The sequence below is a fragment of the Canis lupus genome, chromosome 5 (genome assembly GCF_011100685.1).
Source record: "Canis lupus familiaris isolate Mischka breed German Shepherd chromosome 5, alternate assembly UU_Cfam_GSD_1.0, whole genome shotgun sequence".
In the NCBI taxonomy this organism is placed as follows: domain Eukaryota; kingdom Metazoa; phylum Chordata; class Mammalia; order Carnivora; family Canidae; genus Canis; species Canis lupus.
In genome coordinates, this window is record NC_049226.1 from 52246780 (window position 1) to 52269550 (window position 22771).

Below are 22771 nucleotides of genomic sequence, written 5' to 3' on the forward strand. Positions count from 1 at the left end.
CAAATTTGTGGCAGAAAATTCTCCTATACTTCTCATTAATTGATAAAACAATAAATTTGCTGGTCATTTGCCTATTTATTTTCAGATTCATTCCTTGTCCTTTTCTTGCACTACTTTGTATTCACCTTCTTTGTATTGTAGAGAACCATATATCCAAGTTTTACTGCCTATTGGCTTCCAGGAAAGCACCAACAAAAAGAATAAAGAATGGAAGGAGGAAAGAATACCAGTATGTCTCCACATAACTCTAGCATGGTATTTCCTCCTTGATTAAAACTCCAACCAGACTGCCTCTCCCTTTAGGGTCCCTATCCCACTGAGGTTTCCTGTTGCAGTTCTAGTTCTTGTTAGATGGTCCCAGCTTCTGGATTCTCTCCTTGTTCCTTCAGAAATAGTTGTGTAAGTGGCTGCCTGCTTTTGCTGATCTGTAGTTTGTTTCACTACTCCTCCTTTGGCTTCTCAGCTGTTCCATAATTTACGTAACCAATTCCCTGGTCAAAATACTTAGAATGATATCTGTTTCCTTGACTGGAACCTGACTGATATAATCAGTAAGACAAAATGCTAGTACAGAAAACTTTAGTACCCAATTAGTAAGCTTAATCTAATAAACCTGTTCAAAATTAATAGAAGTGAATTCCAAGTGAATTTTCCCAAAATAGCAAATTCTAAAGGTGTTTCATACTTTTGTGAGAGAAGGGAAAGAACTATCTGAAAAGTATTCTTCTTAAGAGTGTGGATTCTGTGCCAGTGAACTAGAAACCAAAGGATATGATTGCTTTCCAGTTTACTATTACCTAAATTAGGACCATTTCTTCTCCTCTCAGATAATATCTCTCTATTATGTTCCTGCCCCTTCATCATCCCAGAACTCAGCCTGAAACTCCTTTATAGAGTATTAGTTTATCCTTATAGCAAGCATTTATATAATAGACTCTTTTAGTACTACTATGAGCAAAATACTATGCAACAGACTATGGATAATATAAAGATGATAGGCCACTATAAGATGTGACCACACTTCTCTTATAATTCAGTACAACTCTTTATAAAATCACACCAAACCGTTCAGATTTTCCTTGCCTATAAAGTCACCTACAAAAGTCACCCTTTTGTATTAAGCATACATTTACCTTCAGAAGATATATACATGGGGTGGTAAGGGAGGAAGAAAGTGGTCCAGCCAATCATATCAGCCAGTTCTGCTCTGGCAATCAGTGAGAATATGCATAGCCAGATGGCCTGTTTTAGCCAGGTCACCAAGCATAGCCCTCATCATTCAAATCAGGGCTTTGAACAAATCAGGTCTAGTTCACAAGCCATAATTTGGACTCTAAAAAATTCTAAATGTAAAGGAAGGAAGGGAAAGTGGGAAGAAAAGAAAAAAAAAGAAGGAAAGAAAAGAAAAGGAACTTTTTCAAAGAGGGCATTTTAGAGTCACACAAACTGGTAAATAATAACTTCAATAGACTAATAGATCTATTGGAAACATTTGCATAATGCAATTAGACACTATTAGAATTGTCCTACTTTTCAAATTCTGCTTTCTTTGTCAGATATGTACCAAATTACATATTGATCAACACAGGAATAGAATCTGCATTACTTTCTTGAGTTGGCTCTTTAACCACAATGAGTTCTCATAAACTTGTATTTTAAATGACTTTTTCAAAAGGATAAATAGGTCAGTGTCTTGAATTCTACTAGTTTAGAAAGGAACTCAAAATTGGAATTGTTCAGCTTCCTTTGCTGATCAGAGTGTTTGAGAATAGAATCATAAGAATCATAGCATCTCAAGATTGGAATAAATCCTAACTAAAATCTAGTTCAACTCCTACCTTCAATGCTGCAACGTTTATCATACAAAAGGCTCTCAGATCCTGGAAGGTGACTTAAATGAGTGAAGCTAGCTGGGATTGAACAACAGAGATTAACGGGGACTGCAGCAAACTGGAGAGTGCTTAGCCCTTAGAGAATCTCTTCTGTTGCTCAGGAATTCAGGTCTGGTCTTGACAGATCTTCCAGTTTTCCAGGAGAAGCTAGAATTTTATAAAAAATTATCTGATTTATTAAATTCAAAAAAATTTATTAAAAGTCTTCTGTATGCCAAGCATTGATCTTGATTGTAATGATACAGAAATGATTAAAACATGGTCCTTGTCCTCAAAGGAGTTCAGATTATTGTTAAATGAGATATATAATGAAGACGGTAAAGCCATTCTGTAAGTGCTAACATAGAGATGTAAAATATTAGAAGAAAACATAGATGTAAAGTATTAGAAGGAAATATGAGAATTTGGATGATTTTTCCAGGTTTGGGGAAGGATAGACCTTATTCCAGGAAGTGGCTTCCTGGAGGAACTATACCTTTTGAACTATTCCTCAAAATATAAAAGGATACTTACCTTTGTATAAGCAAAGAAATGCAGTTATAAATATCCATGATGTGTTTAGCAAAAGATGAGAGGGATGGAATAGCTGGAGATAAAGCAAAGTGAAGTAGGTAGTAATTAGAATAGAGATGGATTTATACTCCTGGGAAGGAATTTGTTATTTGTCCTAGTGGAATGGGAAACATACAAGTAGCATTTTATTTGAGAAAATCCCATCATGGTAACTAGGAGCACAAATTAAGGATACTGAACTAGAGTCTTTTCTTGAGAGATAAGGAAACCCTGACTGCAGGTAATGAATGTGAGGACAGAGTGAAGGAGACAGGTTCAAATGAGTAACTGCACCTAAGAAGCAAGAAGAGGGGGAAGTCAAATTAAGGAGTAAGGATGAGGTCAAAATTTCTTCCTGGTCTTTGGGCCTTAATTATTTTCAGCTGGGTGTAATCTGCATGCCAAGTGACCCATTTGGAAGCTACCTCCCCTTGGCATCTACACCAGTCACCCCTACTCCTAAAATAATTTAGATAGAGGACCTGCTCCACAAAGAGCACTATCACCATAGACTACTACATTAGAATATGAACTAGGTATGGTAGACAGGGAGGAACCTAGCAAAGCCTGTTTGATAAAAGTTTTCTATTTCCCATTGTTTCTGAATGACCCAGAAAACATTTGTTTACCAAACATTTACTCTTTTTTATTTCTCTGGATTACATTTCTTCCCTTTGAAGTCCCAGACCTTTACCCCTTCTCTTTAGTTCAGGATGACATATATACCTCATTTACCTGTCTTTGGAATCTCATGTCTATGTAGATTCCCTACATATCAAAATTAAATTTTATTTTCTCCTATTAATCTATCTCCTGTCAGTTTGTTTAAATTTTTATTTATTTATGATAGTCACACACACACAGAGAGAGAGAGAGGCAGAGACATAGGCAGAGGGAGAAGCAGGCTCCATGCACCGGGAGCCCGACGTGGGATTCGATCCCGGGTCTCCAGGATCATGCCCTGGGCCAAAGGCAGGCGCCAAACCGCTGAGCCACCCAGGGATCCCTCTCCTGTCAGTTTGATTCTTAGTCCAGCTAGAAGAACTTTGTACAGTATAGTAAAATCATTTCCTCCCCCACAGTCATGATGTTGCCAACAAGTTAGAAAGGGAAGAGGAGAAATTCAGGAGGGAAGGACAGCAAGAAAATGGTGGAGAGGGGACAATAATACTAGTTAAATGCCATCTTTAAATTTAACACTAGACTTTTTTATACACATAGGTCCTCCACTGTGAATTTGTTTTTAAGTTAGGATCACTTCTAAGAAACATCTCTGTATTTTGTTATGTATCCTCATCATCCCAACAATCCACCCTAAAGCTTCTCAATTACGTATGGGCAGCCTAGTTTGGGGACAGCAAGTTTGTTCACAGAATGGATGTTCACCAGCTCAGTGTAATGAGTCTTCTCTCATTGGGGCCTATAAAAGTAAGCTTAGAGAAAAAAACAGTTGGATGGATTTCTAGTTGGATGATTTAGGACAAGATTGTAAAGTTCTCATCTCAGTTGCTTAATTATAAAGTAAAGATGATAACAATAGACCTTATTTCAATATTAGTCCTCATTTCAAGATGTTCTAAAATCTTAATGCATTATTACAGCTAAAGAACTTACTAATGAGAATGTGGAACGCACTAGATGAACGTCAGTTTTTATTGTCAGTGTTGTATTTCGTGAATCTAATTTAGATCATAAACTAATGTAGACACTAAATTAGAATTTTGAAGATACCATGATCTCTTCTGAATTTAGGAAGGAGAAAGAGAAGCTCCAAGTGCCAAAGAAAAATGTCTCATGGTCAGGCCATCTGGACATCTATGCTAAGGGAGCTATGTGCTGATGAGCATGCTCATTCATTCACTCATTACGTTCTTCATTTTTCAGTCATTTACCTCTTAATCTACCCACTGATTTGCTTATTCAGAAAACAGTTGTTCAAGGTCTACTATTTACCAGGCACTGAGCTAAACATTAAGTACCCCAGAACATTATAAGCTCACTAAAAACGTAAATAAGTGATTATAATGAAAATGTGGTAAATGGTACATGGAACCCGGCCCAAAATATCCATAGGGAGCAAAAAAGTAAGTTATTTTTCCTGAGTACAGAAGTCATTTGAATTGTGTTTTAAGAGGAAGAGTTTGCTGGCAAAAACAAAAAAGTGGTAGAGTATTTAAGACAAGGAGATCTGTCTATGCAAAGTCACAGAGGTATCAAAGACCAAAGTGCTTAAGAATAACCTGTAGATAGGTGAGAGAGGAGCACAAAGAGGTTGGAGGAGAGGACCATGTAAGAGATGGAGCTAGAAATTCAAGAGCTTTGAATCCAATGCCAAGAGGATTGAGTTCTTTCTTGTGGACAGTGGGATTTGTGAGTGACACATTGAAACTTGAATTTTTAGAAGAGTTTTACCCAGTGGCAGGATGGATAATAAGGAAGGACAATAGGCTAGTGGCAGTTTTTAGGTTTCTCTAGCATCACAAGAAAACCAGAAAGTAATCTTTCACAGGGTATGTTTTGAGCCTATGCAAAACTGAAGGAAATTCCTAACACCATTCTACCTTTCCTCCAAATCTTTAAAATTCTGTAGGTCTGTATTATCTTAGGTCTTGAGATGTTAATGACCTTAACTAATTGTCAACACTGGCAATTACAATGACTGATACATTATCATTTCTTACAATGAGTAATGCTAATTAAAATTGATTGTGCTAGAGCTTTAACAGCAATTATAGCCCCTCTCCCCCTTTTTTGTTTAAAACATGAGTTTCCTGTGCTGATTTGGTGAACTACACAAGGCAGGCTTATTATTCTAGTGTTTACTTCCTAGATCTGCTTGTGAACTGTGTTAGCAACAATTATGAAATGTTAGGAAAATGGTAAAAAACAAAACAACAACGACAACAACAACAACAACAACAAAACACGCTGCATTTGTGCCATAAGAAAGATCCCAGGTTTTGTTTCATTCATTCATTCAAGTGCTAGAGCCTTTATTGGAAATCTTTATATGCTAGGAACCGTGCTAGGCATAGAGGAAGCAAATGAACAAGCTATGAGTTGAGGAATTTGCAGCCCAGTGAGAAAGACAGACTCATTACAACATAATCACCTACAGTATGTAAATGCTATAGTTGGCAGACATTAGCTCTGCCAAGTGAGAATACTGTCACATTTCTCAGAGAAGGTGACTTTTTGATGGGGTCTTCAAAATGTGAACAGGAACTTCTTTAACTTTTATAATTACTATTTGAATTTGCAAAGCTTTTTAAAGTGTCTCAAAAGAAGAGGACATGTAGTACCATAATGATAAATTAACCAAGGAATTCAGGATTTAAAACCAGAAATTGCGCTCTGGAAAATCTGGGCTGAAAAGAAAGAAAAGGCATGCCAGTCAGGTATCAGAAAGTATGTAAAGAAGGTAAAAGGAAGCAATCACACTGTAGGGGAGGAAAATTTTTTCCCTTCTCCCCTTCTAGGTTCTTTGACTGCTCTAATAATTAAATTAACATAAGACAGATTAACAAGAGGAAAACAAATTTAATTACAGTATGTAAGTACTTCCCAACAGTTAGGTAATTGAGATTTACATGCTATCCTGAGCTAAGAAGAAGAGGGTAGGAATCCAGGACTTCAAAGGAGAAGACAATTCACAGAAAGGTGGGAAGAGCAAATGTTTGATAAATAAATGTTTGTCATGCCCTTTAGAGAAGGTTTTTTAAATGTAAAAATAGTTATCTTAGGCAATAGCTCTCTTTCTGGTATAGGCTCCTTCTCGAAATTCTTTTCAGCAGTTAAGGCAGATGTAAAAAGCTTTTCTTAAATCTCTTAGGCCTTGATGGTTTTCAGCATGAAATAATCCTCATGCCAAACTAGCACATTCCGGGGTGGCCAACACTGAACCTCATTAACATGTTCCAAGAAGGATGAAAAGACCATGCTCAAGTGCAATATGCCTGGAGGTCAGTGGCAAGCAAAAGCTCTGACAAAGCAGTTCAGTTAGACAAACACCAATTGAGCATTGTGGGGGTACTCTGCCCAGAGCCCACTTTAGAGCTGAGGCATTCATAATTCCCCCAGGTGCTGGAAATGTCATGGCTGAGTCCCTCTCTAGGTACTGCCCTTTGCAGAAGAGATTCATTTTGCCCAGGGTTAATTGCCCTTATGAAGTAGCTTGTCTTCAATAACTGGTTGATGAGGGTGGGTCACAATGACCCAACTCCTTTCCTGCATTTGAGACAATTATGAAGGAGTAGGGTAATGTTGGGCTTACCCCAGAAATTCTGTGCTTTATTGCTATTTCCAAAGGTTTAGGCTGAAAATTATCTGACTATCTCACTTTATTTTGTATATATGGTAATATATATGGTGTCCCAGATACTAATAGGTATGTGTGTGTGCTGAATCCAATGGCTATTAGCATAATATTGGATGAAGTTTAATCGAAACACAAACCTTAACATTAATTCAATGGTTAATGCATAATAACCACCCATTTCCCCCTCTTCCAGTTCCATGGGGCTGGTCTGAATACTGTCAACAGTGCTCTTAGGATGGCTAAACATGATGAAGGGTCTCCCCTGTGCTTCCACCTGCAACCCCTTCCATAGCTCTTGTTCTGAAGTCTACAGTCCATTTAATATTTAACAGATATCTTTAGCTATCAGCTTCCTACTCATCCCCATCAACAATCTCCATCAACAATCCCCATCAACAATCCCCAGATCCCATTTTAATTTCAAGACTCAGAAAGAAATCTTAGGGTTGTTTTTATTTTTTTTCACCTTATTCTTACCAGTTTGTCTCCTCACCTCATCCTCCCTTAAAAGAATGCCTAAAATTGGCTATAGAGTATCATTCAGACCAGACCTAGATCCAAAACCTAACTTGGTCACTTGAAAGCTGTTTGCTTCTGGGCAAGTCACTTAACTTCTCTGTGTTCTATGTTTTTCCTTTATAAAGTAGGGGCACTATAGATGATACATGGGAAACAAAGCAAGATGCTGAATAAGCATTGTAAGGCTGAATAATAATAATAGTAATAAAGTATTACGACTACTTCCTTGGTTCTGTTTTCCCTTTAAAGATACCCTTTAGCCTCCATTCAGGCCTCTTTCCCCAGCCTATCCCCTGAAGTCTCATCTTTAGGGACATTCTTGTGCGAAGCTGAGTTTTACCTCTTATGATGTTAAGTGCATAGGTGGTCCCCATAGTTTATATTACATTAGTTTCTGATTCAAGTAAAGAATGTACTTTGATATGGCATCATTTAATAAAAGCCTAACCTGCCCCCTACCTGGCAGAGATGATGGGAGCTTATTAAGATAATGTCTTTCTAGTACTTACAGCCCCTTGAAAGACATTCACTAAATAAACAGTGGTATTTGATTTTTTGTGTGTGTTGTTTGTTTTAGCTCTTAATGCACGCTCTCTGAATTGTATTAATAGTTCCTCTGCAATGCTTCTCACAATATGGGCACTTGTTAAATGCTGCTAAATGCAAAATGGCAGTGAATGTTGCTTATCTGTGCGTCTGCTTTGCTCTTGCCCTCTTCCCTCTCTCTTTTTTTCTCTCTCTTTCTTTCTGTTACACCTGGAAACCCTGTGCTCCTTCTAGGTTCCTAGTCCCCTGATTTTTTACCCTGAATGTACATCAAAATCACTTGAAGACTCTTGGTAGCCAGGCCATATCCTAGACTAATTAAATAAAAATCTCTAGAAGTGGGGTCCAGCCATCAGTGTTTTCTAAAGTTTCCTAGATGATTCCAATGCTTAGCTGAGGCTGATTCTTACACATCCAGCCAGATCCCAATCAGATGACACATGAGAAGAGAAAATTAACATTTAATGTCTTCTTTCTGCTCAACTATGAGTTCCTCAAGGGCCAGTATTGTCTCTTATTCTTCTTTGCTCCCAGCAAATAACCGTCCTTGGCAAGGAATGAACACTTGGGTATGTATGTCTTTTTCTGGCTAAAAGCATAGCCTTCCTAGCTCAAAGGATTTCCCCATGCTTCTGGTTTCTGTAACAGTTGACGTAAATATCTCTCATTCTTTCTAATTATCTATCAGTTTGATTGTTTAGATTCTCTCAGGTAAAAGAAAAAAAATTACCACTTTATTGTACTATTTAGCAGGGAAAACAGGTCACTGCCATGTGGTTTGAAGACTGTCATCCAGGGACATGCCAGGTACCATGGTGGTGGTCTGGAGGAAGGCTTGGAAGGTAGGGATGTGGAGTAGAAAGTATAATCACACAAACCCAGGTTCATATCTCTACTATTTGCTTACTGGCACATTATTTCACCTTGCAGAGCTCTCTCTCCTCTTTGCGGAAGGAGGGAAATGATCCCTATTCAGGTGGTTAGGGTCACTGGAGGACATAATATAGAAAAAAGAGACACCATGACTGTCTTTGTCCGCTTAGACTGCCATGATAAAATACCATAGACTGGCTGGCCTAAACAGCAGATATTTTTTCTTACCATTCTGGAAACTGGAAGTCTGATATCAGGGTGTCAGCAAAGTTGGGTTCTGGTGACCACCCTCTTCCTGGCTTGCAGATGGCTGCCTTCTTGCTGTGTCTCACATGTTGCTCTCTGGTGACTCTTCTTAGAAACGTTCTTATGGATTCTTCGTTATCTTCCTACAGTTCCTGTCTCTAAATATAGTCACACTGAGGGCTAGGGCTTCAACATCTGAATTTTTAGGGGACACAATTCAGGTGGTGGCAGTGACAAGCACACACTATGAGTTCAGTAATACTAATATTCTTTGTATCTCTCTGTATCAGTTTCCCTTGAGATAATCAGAAAAGTATCAAGGGAGAGAAATCACAACTAGATTTTGTGGGTTGAGTGGGAATGTCTTAGGCAAACAGAGGCATTTCAATCAGAGGAAAAATAGCAATTAAAGTCTGTCAAAAGACATGCCATATTTGAGGATCAATGAGAACTTCACTAGTTTTCACTACAACATGGAGTGGACAAGAGGAAAATTCATGGTAGAAAACATTAGAGATGTAATTTGGAGCATATTATTCATAATAGGGTAACCAAGCTGAAAACTGGAATTTTTCCTTGAGATAAAGGATTACTATGCCTATAGTTATGTCTTTTTGGATACCTCTTTGTTTCCCAGCTAGCTGGTTAGATTCTTGAAGTTAAGGGGCCTGGCCAAATGTTTCTTTGTAATCCACCCGTGAGCCTAGGGACAATGTCTTAAAAATGTAACAGGAATAAATTGCTCCCAAACCTTGGCATTATAGGAGCTATCATTTTTTTCATTTGTTCAATTTGAATTAAAGCCAGCTTCCTTCCTCCACGTTGGTATAAAACCCAGCATTACCCCCTTGGGGTTCCAACACCTTTATTAACTCTCAGACTGTCCCAGAACCCTGGGTCTTAAATGTGGCAAACAGAAAGTCTTCTCTCCCCAAAAGGGAAGGGCTCCCTTGTCTGACAGCTAAAGCAGGTTTTCCTCAATCACCTTGTAGATGGTCTTCAGCATGGAAACAGTTCTACTTTTCCTTCATCATCTGTCCACACTGCTTCTCCAAGCTCTAACAATGTCTCCCTGGTTTATGTGCTATGTTAACTGACTCGTCTTCACGAAGGCTCCACTCCATTCCTTAAATGCCCATTCCACCCTGTACGTCCTCAGTGGTAATCTTTGCTCCAGTTCTTAGCCCTTGGTCCTCAGAATTATTACTTCCTGAAGCCATGTTCTCCACCTCTGGGTGCTGCTCTGCTACTGGCTTGGCTGTCTTTTCCAGCTCCAAATTTCTATCTCCTCTTGAGTTTTGGGATATTTTTGTTAATAATCTTCAAAGCACAAAGCTTTTATTTCTCCCTTTACTTGGGCAATCTGAATTAATTGCCTTGACGGGCCTGACCTCTGAAAACACAAATGCCGGTTTAAAATAAAAGGCTGATTATTATATAATGAACTATATTCAGTTTACTAAATAGTTAACTTAAACATAAATATATGTATATATTTATGCTGAATAGATGTATAATTTATGCTAATGATAATTACAAATAATAGAAAAGCGTAATAACTCCACTGCAGCTCTGATATTCATTACCAATGCTTCATTTTGCTTCTGCTCAACAGCCAAATACTGACAATTTGACAGTCCCCAGGAACTGTGCTGGGCACTGAGGACATAGCGATGGCTATGGTATCATCTTTGTTCTCAAAGAGATTAGAGTTTAGTGGAGGTGTAAGATACATACTATTAGCCAATGTATAAGGAAAGCCCTCATTAAGAAATGATTAGGCTGACACTCTAGTTTTATCATGACTCTACAGAGATCACTTATTTGCTATGCTGTTGCTGTGTTAGCCTTGTTTTCACCGTGTCCATATCTACATTGGCCTTTATTTCCTTCATCACTTCCTTGTGAGATATATTATTTAGGCTTGACTCTGCTATGCTGTTGAAACTAAATAACTCCCAAATCTCTGGATGGGAGACTGACAGATCAAAGTTGTATTTTTCTTACTTACATGAAGCCTAATGTGATTAGAGAACACAGGCTGCTCCATGTTGCCACTTAGGGATCCAGGATCGCTGGGCTCCTTGCTTCTTAAAGGGAGAGGATGGTGCCACCATCTCAGCTTGCATTGGAATGGAAAGGTACACCAGCTTTTAACTATTGTTACCCAGAAATAACACATAACATTTTTGCTCACAGGTCATTAGCCAAAATTTGTAACAGGACCTCAAACTAGCTACAAGAAAGGCTAGAAAATGTAGAGGAGCCTATGGTTTATTCAGCAATTGTTAATATTACTGCCACTAGAGTAGTGATTATAGAGCATGAGCTTTGAAGAATTTGCATCCTGACCCTGCTAGTTACTTTGAGTCTCCAAAGGAAGGGCATGAGAAGTAGCATCCCTCTTCCCTGCTGAGTTCTGAGCATTAAAAAAAAAAAAAAAAAAAAAAAGAATCACTATATTATACACCTGAAAATAATATAACACTGTAATTTAACTAAGTGGAATTTAAACAAAAACTTTAAGAAAAAGGTTATATATGGAGGCCAAAATATTATCTAGGTTAATGATTGAAGACAGTTTCCAGGATGTGGCTTTATTCCATTAGTGAAACAGATCCATTGATGGAATCCCAGAATTAGGCTGACCTTGGGACCAGGTAAGACAGATAGCATGGCTGAACAGAGAACTCACATCTTCTGCAAGACTGATGGCTCCCAAAAGAAAAGGAGGCAAGAGGAGATGAGCAAAACACGACTACACTTCAACTACTTCCCTATTAGGCAGGCCATCTCACCTCTCCAGGAGTTGGTTAAGTGAAGACTTAGCTAGAAGAAATAGCTCATAAAGAAAACTCAAAGTGAGAGAAAAGAGGGTTGTTGGTTTTTTTTTTTTATATAACTCTTACTAGTTGTGACATTTGAGTCAGTCACCCAGACTTTGTGGCCATCAATTTGCTCATCTATAAAATGGCAATGATAATATCTCACAATATCTCTTCTTGGGTCTTTTGCAACTGCTAGAAATTAGGAAATGTGCTAGACTTGTAATAGGGAAGAGTTCTTCAAAGGTCTTCTATAAAATGCTCATAAATACTTGAGATAGAATTACTTATGAGTTTATAAAGACCAGATGGTTTTAAACACATCCCCCACCCCCCGACACACACATAATGTAAAAAATCTTCTCAGCTATTCTTTCCAAAAACTTGCCCGCTTACTACTCCACAAGCATTTCCTCAACAATCCTCTAGGGTTGTTCTTGTTCCTAAAAGTAAATGTCTGAAACCACCTTTTTCTAGTAAAAGCAAAAGCTACCCAATTAGTGTGGTTCCATGGAGGTTTCTCTTTTAACTCTTTCATGACTGTTCCCATGAGGTTTGACTGGCACTGGAGAATGGAAAATACTCAAATCAAAATAGTCATTTTCAGAAAAGCGAGCCTTCCATTTTCCCAGCGAAATACTAATTAGTCTCTGGCCTAGAGATCTAAGGTTGAGCCTTCTTAGATAAGAAATTATTTTTTTTCAAATCTAAAAGATATTTAAAAGTAGAAATGTTTTAAATGAAAGTATTAAATTATACAATTACATGTGTAGACTCTGCCATTGAGGGAGTTATTTTCGTGGTGTAGGCTGAATCTAGCATAAAAATATTTACTGCTCTGAAATGTCAATATGAAATAATCAGAATCTAAAATTAAATATTTACTGTATAATCAGCCTGCATTCATCCATCCACAATATTCACTGAAAAACACTGATTACACTGAATTTGACCACCTGGATTTTCCTAATATTTTCAGGCTTAGGAAAAAAAACTGTCAAATCTCACTCATAGGCATTTTCTAAAAACTTTTCAAGGGAAATCTTTTGGGACAGGGAAATATGACTTAAGAGAGTTCCAGATAACACATGTGCACACATACACACACACACACACACACACACACACACACACACATCAGAAGACAAGCTACCCTGCTGATCGCCCTTTGCCACATCTCTTAGGTCTAACCTCAATTTAGCAAGTCAAAGTCAATAAATCTTCACAGATATTCACCAGTTCTGTAACACAAACTGTTAGGATATAGGGATACAATGTGGTCCATGTTCTTGAAAAGCTCAGCATTGAGTGCAAGAGACAGATTAATAAATAGCCAAAGACAGTGCATTGTGATAAATCCCACATTAAGAGTAATCGGAGAAAGACAATTATCATATCATTCCAATCATATGTAGAATATAATAAATAATGAAAGGAACCATCAAAGAAGTGGGGGGAACTGAGTGGGGAAAAATAAGAAAGGAAGACAAATCATGAGAGACTCCTAACTCTGGGAAACAAGCAAAGGGTTGCAGAAGGGGAGGTGGGAGGAGGGATAGGGTAACTGGGTGACGGGCATTAAGGAGGGCATGCAATGAGATGAGCACTGGGTGTTATACTATATGTTGGAAAATTGAATTTAATAAAAAAAATTAAAAAAAGAGAGTAAGCCCAGTGTTAGAGCATAGGAGGGGTCCTAAAGAGAATCATCAAACCTACTCTATTATTTCAAAATGAAACCAAAGGCGATATTGTTTATTTTATGAATGTCTATGCAATTGGAAGAGCCAAACGCAATTTTAACTCCTTGTAAAGACCTTATTTTCAACATTTATTCTGAAGATTAACATTGAGTCTGCCAATTCATTGGTGTGGGATGAGATTGACTCTAGGTGACATCCGTGAAAGTGCTAGAAAGGTCAAAAAGTTGTGTGATCTTAGGGTAAAAATAAATGCTTTCTCATAGCTGCTATTTTATTATCCGTAAAACAAGCTAGACCTATTGATCTTGTAGGTACTTTCTACCTCTGAATATTTATGATATTAACTATAAACTATTTGCATTTTTTTAAATTAAAACATCCTAAAGGGACATCTGAGTGGCTCAGTGGTTGATCATCTGCCTTCAGCTCAGTTCATGATCCTGGAGTTCTGGGATCTAGTCCCGCATCAGGCTTCCCAGAGGAAGCCTGGTTCTCCCTCTACCTATGCCTCTGCCTCTCTCTCTGGTCTCTCATGAATAAATAAATAAAATTTTTAAAAATTAAAAATAAATAAAACATCTTAGAGATGTTTCAGCAGGTAATGATATTAGCCTAATTCAAGTTATAGGTTTCATTTGCTTACTCAATAATTGATGAGACAACATAACAGTTCAAGAGCATGGATTTGGGGGCCCATCAGAACTGGGTCCAAGCTTTGTCACTTTCCTGGTTATGAAATCATGAGCAATTTATTTAATTTTTCTGGGCTTTTTATCTGTAAAATGAGGAAGCTAAAGCTTATCTGAGATGGGAGTTATGGGAATTAATAATATAATGAATGCAAGAGCTTAACACAGTGCCTCACACAAAAGAGACTCTCAGTAAATAATATTTTTAATGAGTATAGCTGTGGGGTATACACTGTTCACAGTGCTGGAAAAAAAACCTATTCCCTGCTTATACTCTGGAAAGATAGATGTGTAAATCATCATATCAAGTACACAAGAAAGGTATACGATGGGTCATGAAAAAAGTAGTATCAAAGCACAGAAAAAGTGATATTGGCTTAGAGCATGAGTTGCAGTAGCATCTAGAAAACTCTATACAGAGGAAGGAATATGTCATCTGGATCTAATCTATTAGTGAATTATCTAGGCAAGTAAGGCAGAGGAGGGCAAAGAAGAAGCATGAGCAAAGATACATAGGACTAATGGTGTATGTGCTTAGAAAATAATGGGCAGTCTTATGGATCTATATGTGAAATCAACAAGGAAGCCTAGGGGTAACCTTGTGAAAGGTCACATGAAGGAATTTGGGCTTCCAATAAATGGGAACCCATCAAAAGTTGATTTGCCACACATTCATTTTTATTTTGACTTCAGATTTCTTTACTCAGTCTGACTTCCTTATTACTCTATTGCTTCCTTGGTCTAAATCAGGAGTGGACAAACAGCCTGAAGACCAAATCTGGTATGAGGCTCAAGCTTAGAATGGTTTTTACATTTTTTAAATTAAGTTTTTTTTTTAATTCCAGTTTAGTTAACACAGAGTGTTGGATTAGTTTCAGGTGGATAATATAGTGATTCAACAATTCTATACATTGCTCAGTGCTCGTGATAAGTGTGCTCTGTAATTCCCGTCATCTATTTCACCCACACTCACACCCACCTCCCCACTGGTAACCATCTGTTTGGTCTCTATAGTTAACAGTATGTTTCTTGGTTGGTCTCTCTCTCTCTCTTTTGATTGTATGTTTGTTTTGTTCCTTAAATTCATATGAAATCATATGGTATTTGTCTTTCTCTGACTGACTCATTTCACTTAGCATTATACTCTCTAGCTCCATCCATGTTGTTACAAATGGCAAGATCTCATCCTTTTATGGCTGAATAATATTCCAGCATGTGTGTGTCTGTGCATCTCACACTCTTTTCTTTTTAAAAAACTGTATTATAAATAGACTCTAATACAAAGAACAGATACCTATAGAGAGCACCCAGACTCCCAAAAAGGTGGATCTTAGCCCTTCTTTTCCACATTGAGAAAAGAAAACAGAAAAAATGATTTCATCTTGTTTTTAACTGTTTTCACTGTGCAGCCAGTTTCTCTCTCTCTCTCTCTCTCTTTTTCTGCAGCCAGTTTTTCAAGTAGCATTTCTATTCCTTTGCTGGCATTTTTTTATTTTCTCCAGTGTAGGAATCAGGCCTTTCAATTCAGCCTTGACTTTCTTTGTAACTTCTTGATCAGAGCTCTGAAGAAAACTAGTAAGAATAATGGCACCTTGGTTTTGCATGTGGCTCAGGACCTCAGGTTTTTCATACCAACATGGTCTACAGATGTTTTTGCAAAAGAGCCTTCTCTTCCACTTTCTTCCTCATTTTATCTTGTTCTATTAACAACTTCAGAACTAGATGTCCTGCAGGATGTTTGCGCCATGAAGCCTTGCCACCCAGATGTAGCTCTCCAGCTGCCAACTTGGCAATGGCATTCATGGCAGGCTGATCATCTTCAATGGAAGCTCCCAGAATGTCGGACACCAACACACACAAAGACTTATCCAGCACCACTTCTTGGACATGTCCTTGCAGGCAGCTTAACAAAGCTGAAAAGATGGACTCTAAGAGCTCTGGTGGGTAGATCCTTGTATCCTTACTGTGTGTGTTTCTACCTCCTTTCTGTAGAACCTCAGTAATTTCTTGCACTATGTGCAAGATCTCTGGGACTTAGTAAATACAATAGGACCTTCTTTCCATATTTGTCATCTACTATGTTAGGCAAGAAGCTAATAATTTCTGATATGATTTTCTTCTTCATAAGCTTAGTATCATCAATACAATCAAATGCCGCCAGTAAGACCAAATGGAAGTCCTGGCCATTAGCCACATTTCCAACCTAAGTCTTGACTATTTTCATATCACTTTCCTGTCCTTAGGCATGCTAACCCACAAATAGTGTATGGCCACTCTAGGACCATCATGTGTTTGCCAGGTATATCACTGCTTCACAGATGGCTCCAATCTCTTTCTTTAATTCAAAATCAATTTAATTAATATATAGTATATTATTAATGTCAGAGGTAGAATTTAGTGATTCATTAGTTGCATAGAATACCCGGTGCTCATTACATGAAGTGCCCTTTTTAATTCCCATCACCCAATTACCCCATCCCCCCACCTACCTCCCCTCCAGCGACCCTCAATTTGTTTCTTATAGTATGAGTCTTTTATGGTTTGTCTTCCCCTCTGATTTTGTCTTTATTTTTCCTCCTTTACCTATATTCATCTATTTTGTTTCTTAAATTCCATATATGAGTGAAATCATATGATGCTTGTCTTTCTGATCTTAGCTTTGGGGGTACATAGGTTTAAAAGTCCAAGATTACTCTCTGCACCAATGAACGCTTAATCGCTGCTTCCTTTTGGGCCATTGGAGCTAGAATCTGTTTCATTTCATCCATGATAAAGCTCTAGTTTTTCTGGCAGTACCTCTTAATAATTTGTCCAGAGCTGGGTGATTGGGTGAAGCTGGGTGATTGCTGACTTGTAAAGAAGAAATGTGTTCTCATAGAGCTCCTCCCTCAGCATGTTCCTCTGCTCCAAGAAGGCTTTGTCATTGTATGCATAACTCCACAATGACAGACACTTCTACATGCTGGAGCATCTTCCTCACATGGTCTTTAAAATTTCTCATTATCTCTGCAATCTGTGACTTTTCAGGTATTTCATACCAACATGCTCTTCAGGTGTTTTTGCAAAAGAGCCCTCTCTTCCACTTTCTTCTTTTTATCTTGTTCTATTAGCCACTTAATATCTCTGGAATATTTGGCTTTACTTAATTGGACCAAATCATCTCGCAGTTCTTCAAAAGCCTCTTTTCACTGTTCTTCATCACCATACCAAATGTAACACTGGATCACACAAGTTGAATCATGCACAAATGCAGTAGTTTTCATTTTCCTTTGAATCAACTTCAGCATCACTATCAACTTCACTCTTTTTTCTTTGTCATGGTCTTTTCTTAAGATCTCTCAAATCTGCTTTGCCAGAACAACAATGTCATAGTTGGTTTTATCATTGAGTTGCCTGCTATGCTTCAGTTCTTTCTTCTTTTTGAAGTCATCCATTTTAGGTTTCCTGGCTGCTGATTCATAACTTTTACGATTCGCCTGGAATTTTCTGTTTCTGTTGAATTTATTTGTGCCAAAATTTGTTTTCTGGTATTTTATCCCCTTGCTACTTATTTTTGAATTGCTTTGCATCTTTTTTTCCCAGGTTTTGTGGCACATTTCTCAAAGTTATTTGATGTGATTTTAGGTCCACCTTCCTTAATAACTTCTCTTGGAAATATCTTTGATGAACCAGAATCATCGTCTTTATGAAATCTGTTTTTTTCTGGTGATGTCTTTGCACCTTTTCTTGTGATTTTTTTTTCCTCCTTGACTTCCATCATAGCAGTTTGCACATGTATACCACATCTTCTTTATCCATTCATCTATTCATGAACACTTGGATTACTTCTATATTTTGGCTATTGTAAATAATACTGCAGTAAACATGGGGGTACATATATCCTTTTGAATTAGTGTTCTGGTATTCTTTGAGTAAATACCCAGTATTTCAGTTACTGGATCATTGGGTGATTCTATTTTTAACTTTATGAGGAATCTCCATACTATCTTCTATAGTAGCTGCACCTGTTTGCATTTTTGCCAACAGTGCCCAAGTGTTCCTTTTTGTCCACAACCTCACCAACACCTGTTGTTTCTTGTATTTTTTTTTTATTTTAGCCATTCTAAAAGATATGGGGTGATATTTCATTGTAGTTTTGATTTGCATTTCCCTGATGATGAGTAATGTTGAGCATCTTTTCATGTGTCATCCATCTGGATGCCCTCTTTGGAGACTTATCTGTTCATGTCTTCTGCCCATTTTTAATTGGATTATTTGGTGTTGGGGTTTGCGTTGTATAAGTTCTTTATTTATTTTGGATACTAACCCCTTATCTAATATGTCATTTGCAAATATATTCTCTCATTCAGTAGGTTGTCTTTCAGTTTTAGTTGTTTCCTTTGCTGTGAAGAAGTTTTTTTTTTTTTGAAGCAGTCCCAATAGTTTATCTTTACTATTATTTCCCTTGCCTCAAGAGACATATCTAGACAAATGTTGCAATGGCCAAAGTCAGAAATTCCTGCCTGTGTTCTCTTCTAGGATTTTTATGGTTTCAGGTCTCATATATAAATTTCAAATCCATCTTAAGCTTATTTTTGTGTATGGTATAAGAAAGTTGTCCAGTTCAATTCTTTTGCATATAGCTGTCCAGTTTTCTCAACACCATGTGTTGAAACAACTGTCTTTTTTCCCATTGCATACTCTTACTTCTTTTGTCCAAGATTAATTGAGTTTATTTCTGGGCTTTCTATCCTGTTCTGTTGATCTTTGTGTCCAATTTTATGCCATACTGTTTTGATTACTATAGCTTTGTAGTATAAGCTGAGATCTGAAATTATGATACTTCCAGTTTTGTTTTTCTTTTTCAAGATTGTTTTGGCTATGTAGGGTCTTTTGTGGTTCCATACAAATTTTAGGATTATTTGTTCTAGTTCTGTGAAAAATACTTGGTATTTTGTTAGGGATTGCAGTAAATCTGTAGATCACCTTTGGTAGTATGGGCATTTTAATAGTATTTGTTCTTCCAATCCATAAGCAGGAAATGTCTTTCCATTTGTTTGTGTCATAGTTTTTATAATTTTACATGGTTATATGAGTAACTTTGTAACATTCTTGATTTTGCCCCTTGGCCATGAAGCGTAAAATATTATTTGCCCTTTAAGAAAAGTTTTGCTGATCACTGGCCTAAATGATTAATATTAAATGCATATTATATAAGCAAAATTTTATAAATATTTTCTTTGTGCCTAGCACGTGTCTATAATTGTCTTTCTCCCTGAAAACATTCTTTTTTTGTCCAGCCTACATTTGGCATTATGTACAGGTTCAGGATTCAATGACTAATTCTATTTTCCTGTATTCTTTGCTTTCATAGATATACTTTATAGTTTTATGCTATTCCACCTTTTTCTTTATCTTCCCAGAAGCTACTCAACAATTCTACTGGTATCTATTTTCTTGACCTGAAAATAAGAATTTCCCTCTTTTCTAAATGACCTAGCTTGCAATTTTGTGCAGGATCTATATTAGGTGGACTAAAGGTGATTGACCTATACATATGCAAAATAGACATCAAACAACAGTGACTTAAAGTACAGCACATTTCTTTACCTCACGTGACAGTCCTGGGATACTTGGCCAGAGCTGAGATGGTAGCTTTGCTCCATAAGGGTCTGCAGGGATCCAGGCTTTTTCTGTGTTGTTTCTCCATCCTTAAATAGGTTTCCTTTTTATGAGTGGTGCAAGATGACTCACTACCACATTATATTCCAAACACTTAAATCAAAGATAATGAGAGCATAGTATCTACCTTGAAATATTGTTGCAAAATTATAGATATGTAATGCACCTGAGCAGGTGGTTCAGTTGTCTATTATTACTAATAGGTAATTGAAAAGGTTCTGGTGAAGTGCCAGTTATTTAACATGTGCTGAAGAAAAAATAATTTTAGTGAAGTTGAATTGTGAAATAAATATAAAGATGCAGTTTTGATCTTCTCCTTCATTCTGAGAATATGATGACTATTATAATGTGTGTACTAGTATAGCTACACTTGAGAGGAGTTTTATTTTGTTATGAGCCAAAGATTGTCTTAAGGATTTCAATTCTAGTAAATTCTGAATTCCATGCATAACTCAGCAGCAAATTCTGAGAATCCACGTACTTTTTTTCAGACTTTTTGCCTGTAGCCAAATCCTATTAAATGTATTTCCATGTCATGTTGTGCTTAAATAATGTGGCAGGACAGGGCCTTGACTTAGAAAATGACACCCTTCCTCCGAGGAGGCTTCTTTCACAATCATCTCATACAGAAATCATATCTTGTATTCTGCCTCTGTGGAAATGGGCAATGTTGTTAAAAATTTATTTTTGCTGCAAGAAAATCTGATTCTTGGTTTATTGTGTCAAACAGCTGCTAGTATATAGTGCTGGGCAGCTGTCCAGCTGTGAGGTTCACATAAATTAATTTAACCCTTGGGCATATTGCGAGGCCAATTAGAATGGTCCCTCCAGGTGCAGCAAGGAGTAAGAACACTTTTCATCAGGGGGGTTCCAGATGATTTGATGATGTCCAAAGTCTTGTATGGAATATTTTCCAAATTTAGTGGCAAATAATCATGTAAAATATGTTTATGACAGCTTGAATACATATTCATATGTAAATACATACATATATATATACATATAAATAAATAGTGTGAAGGAAAATCATAATAATTCTTCGGCGCATATCAGTTTACAGAAGGTGATGTGTATTTTCTGGAATAATCCAAAGCATTTGAATTAAATTGAATTGAGTTCTGCCAATCAAAGATACCTCCTTTTCTCTCTTCAGATCTCCCTTTCTTAGCATTGATTCTACTCAATGTTAGATTGGCTAAGTCTTATCCATTGAATCCTAAAAAGTATAAATATAAAATAAAATCATGTGGTCCTTTACTGTACCTCCTGTGGTCCTTGATCCCCAACTTGAGAAACATTGAATTAAGGTTCAGCACTGTCATCCCTCTGGGTAATTACTAGAATAGTCACAAAAGCAATCACAAAAGCTAGCATAGAAATTTCATAGCTTTACCCATCTGCAAAGTATTCATCCATATGATTTATAATATGCATATGTCAATGTTTAGAATTTTAATAAAATATAAAAGGAAAATCGTAAATTATTATGTAGAGTTCTCCCACACCAAATAATAAGGCCAAAACACTCTCCAAGGGTCTTCACACATGGAGTTTAAGAAGCACTGAATCAAATCCAATTTTGAAGTTGCTTATTTCAAGGTTAAATGGACTCTTTCTAGGATCTAGAGATTCCCCCTCTTAAGTCTTAAATGCCATTTTGCTTGATATAGGTTTATTAAGAGGTAATATCATCTGATGGTTCAGAGCATGGGCTTTGAGGTAAGACTTAAGTCTGACGAAAATGAGTGGGAAATATCAGAAAGGGAGACAGAACATGAGAGACTCCTAACTCTGGGAAACAAACAAGGGGTGGTGGAAAGGGAGGTGGACAGGGGTCGGGGTGACTGGGTGATGGGCACTAAGGGAGCACTTGATAGGATGAGCACTGGGTGTTATGCTATATGTTGGCAAATTGAACTCCAATTAAAAAAAAAAAGACTCAAATCTGACTTGTGGCTCTGTTCTTTGCTTTGGGGATGTTTTGGCCACCATATCTCCTGCCAACTCTCCCTCTTAGTATTTACTTAATCCACTTATAATTCTCTTTTAGAATTTTGTTCAAATACATTTCAAAATGAAGCCTTTCCTCAACTCACAGATAAGAACTCATCCCTATTATATGTACTCTATATTTGATAACAACAACAACAGCAACAATGATACCATGATGGCAAGCAGTACTGAGCAACTATTATGTACCAGGCCCTATACCAGCTGCTTTACCTATGTTGCCTCACCTAAACTTCACAACACCCTTGTGAGGTAGTTGTTATCATCATCCTTTTACAGATGAAGAAACTAGATAAAATAAAAAAGCATAATAAAAATATAATGCAAGCCACGTGTAATTGTAGACTTTCTAGTGTCCACATTAAAATAGTAAAAAAAAATAGTAATAATAATTAAGTAGCATCTTAGATATTGCAGGGGTTAAAATGAAATGTCCCCTAAAAACAGCAAAGTTGAGTTTAATGGCAAATTATTTTACATTGCTTCCATTTTAAATGTTAGTTAAAGTAAAAATTTCAAAGTTCAGTTCCTCAGTCACACTAGGCATATTTCAAGTGCTCAATAATCTTATCTTGCTAGTGGTACCATGTTGGATAGTGCAAGCATAGACTAAGAAACTTGCCAGAGTCTTTCGGACAACCACTCAATAAATATTTACTAAGTATTTATTCACAAGGCAGGTGCTGGTCTAATCTCTAGAGACATCATAGTAAATAAAACAGATAAAAATCACTGCTCTGGTGAAACTTTATTATAGTAGGACAAGAGAGACAATAAACAACTAATAAACAGTTTCAGGTGGTATTAGCCATGAAGGAGAATAACGCAGTGGAGAAATGGTGGTGGACAGAGCTATTGTGTATAGCTTGTCAGGCTGTACACTGCCTAATTCCAACGGGTACAATTCACTTTGTGATGTGAATGCCACTCTCTGGAG

The 22771-nt window shown here is 37.2% G+C and overlaps 1 protein-coding gene and 1 pseudogene across 9 annotated transcripts in view; one reads left to right on the forward strand and one right to left on the reverse strand.

Annotated features, from left to right (window-relative positions):
* Positions 1-17920, reverse strand: part of LOC100685770 — a 41198-nt pseudogene extending 23278 nt beyond the window's left edge.
* DAB1 (DAB adaptor protein 1) overlaps positions 1-22771 on the forward strand; it is a 1027070-nt gene that overhangs the window by 405974 nt on the left and 598325 nt on the right. The window lies entirely within an intron of this gene.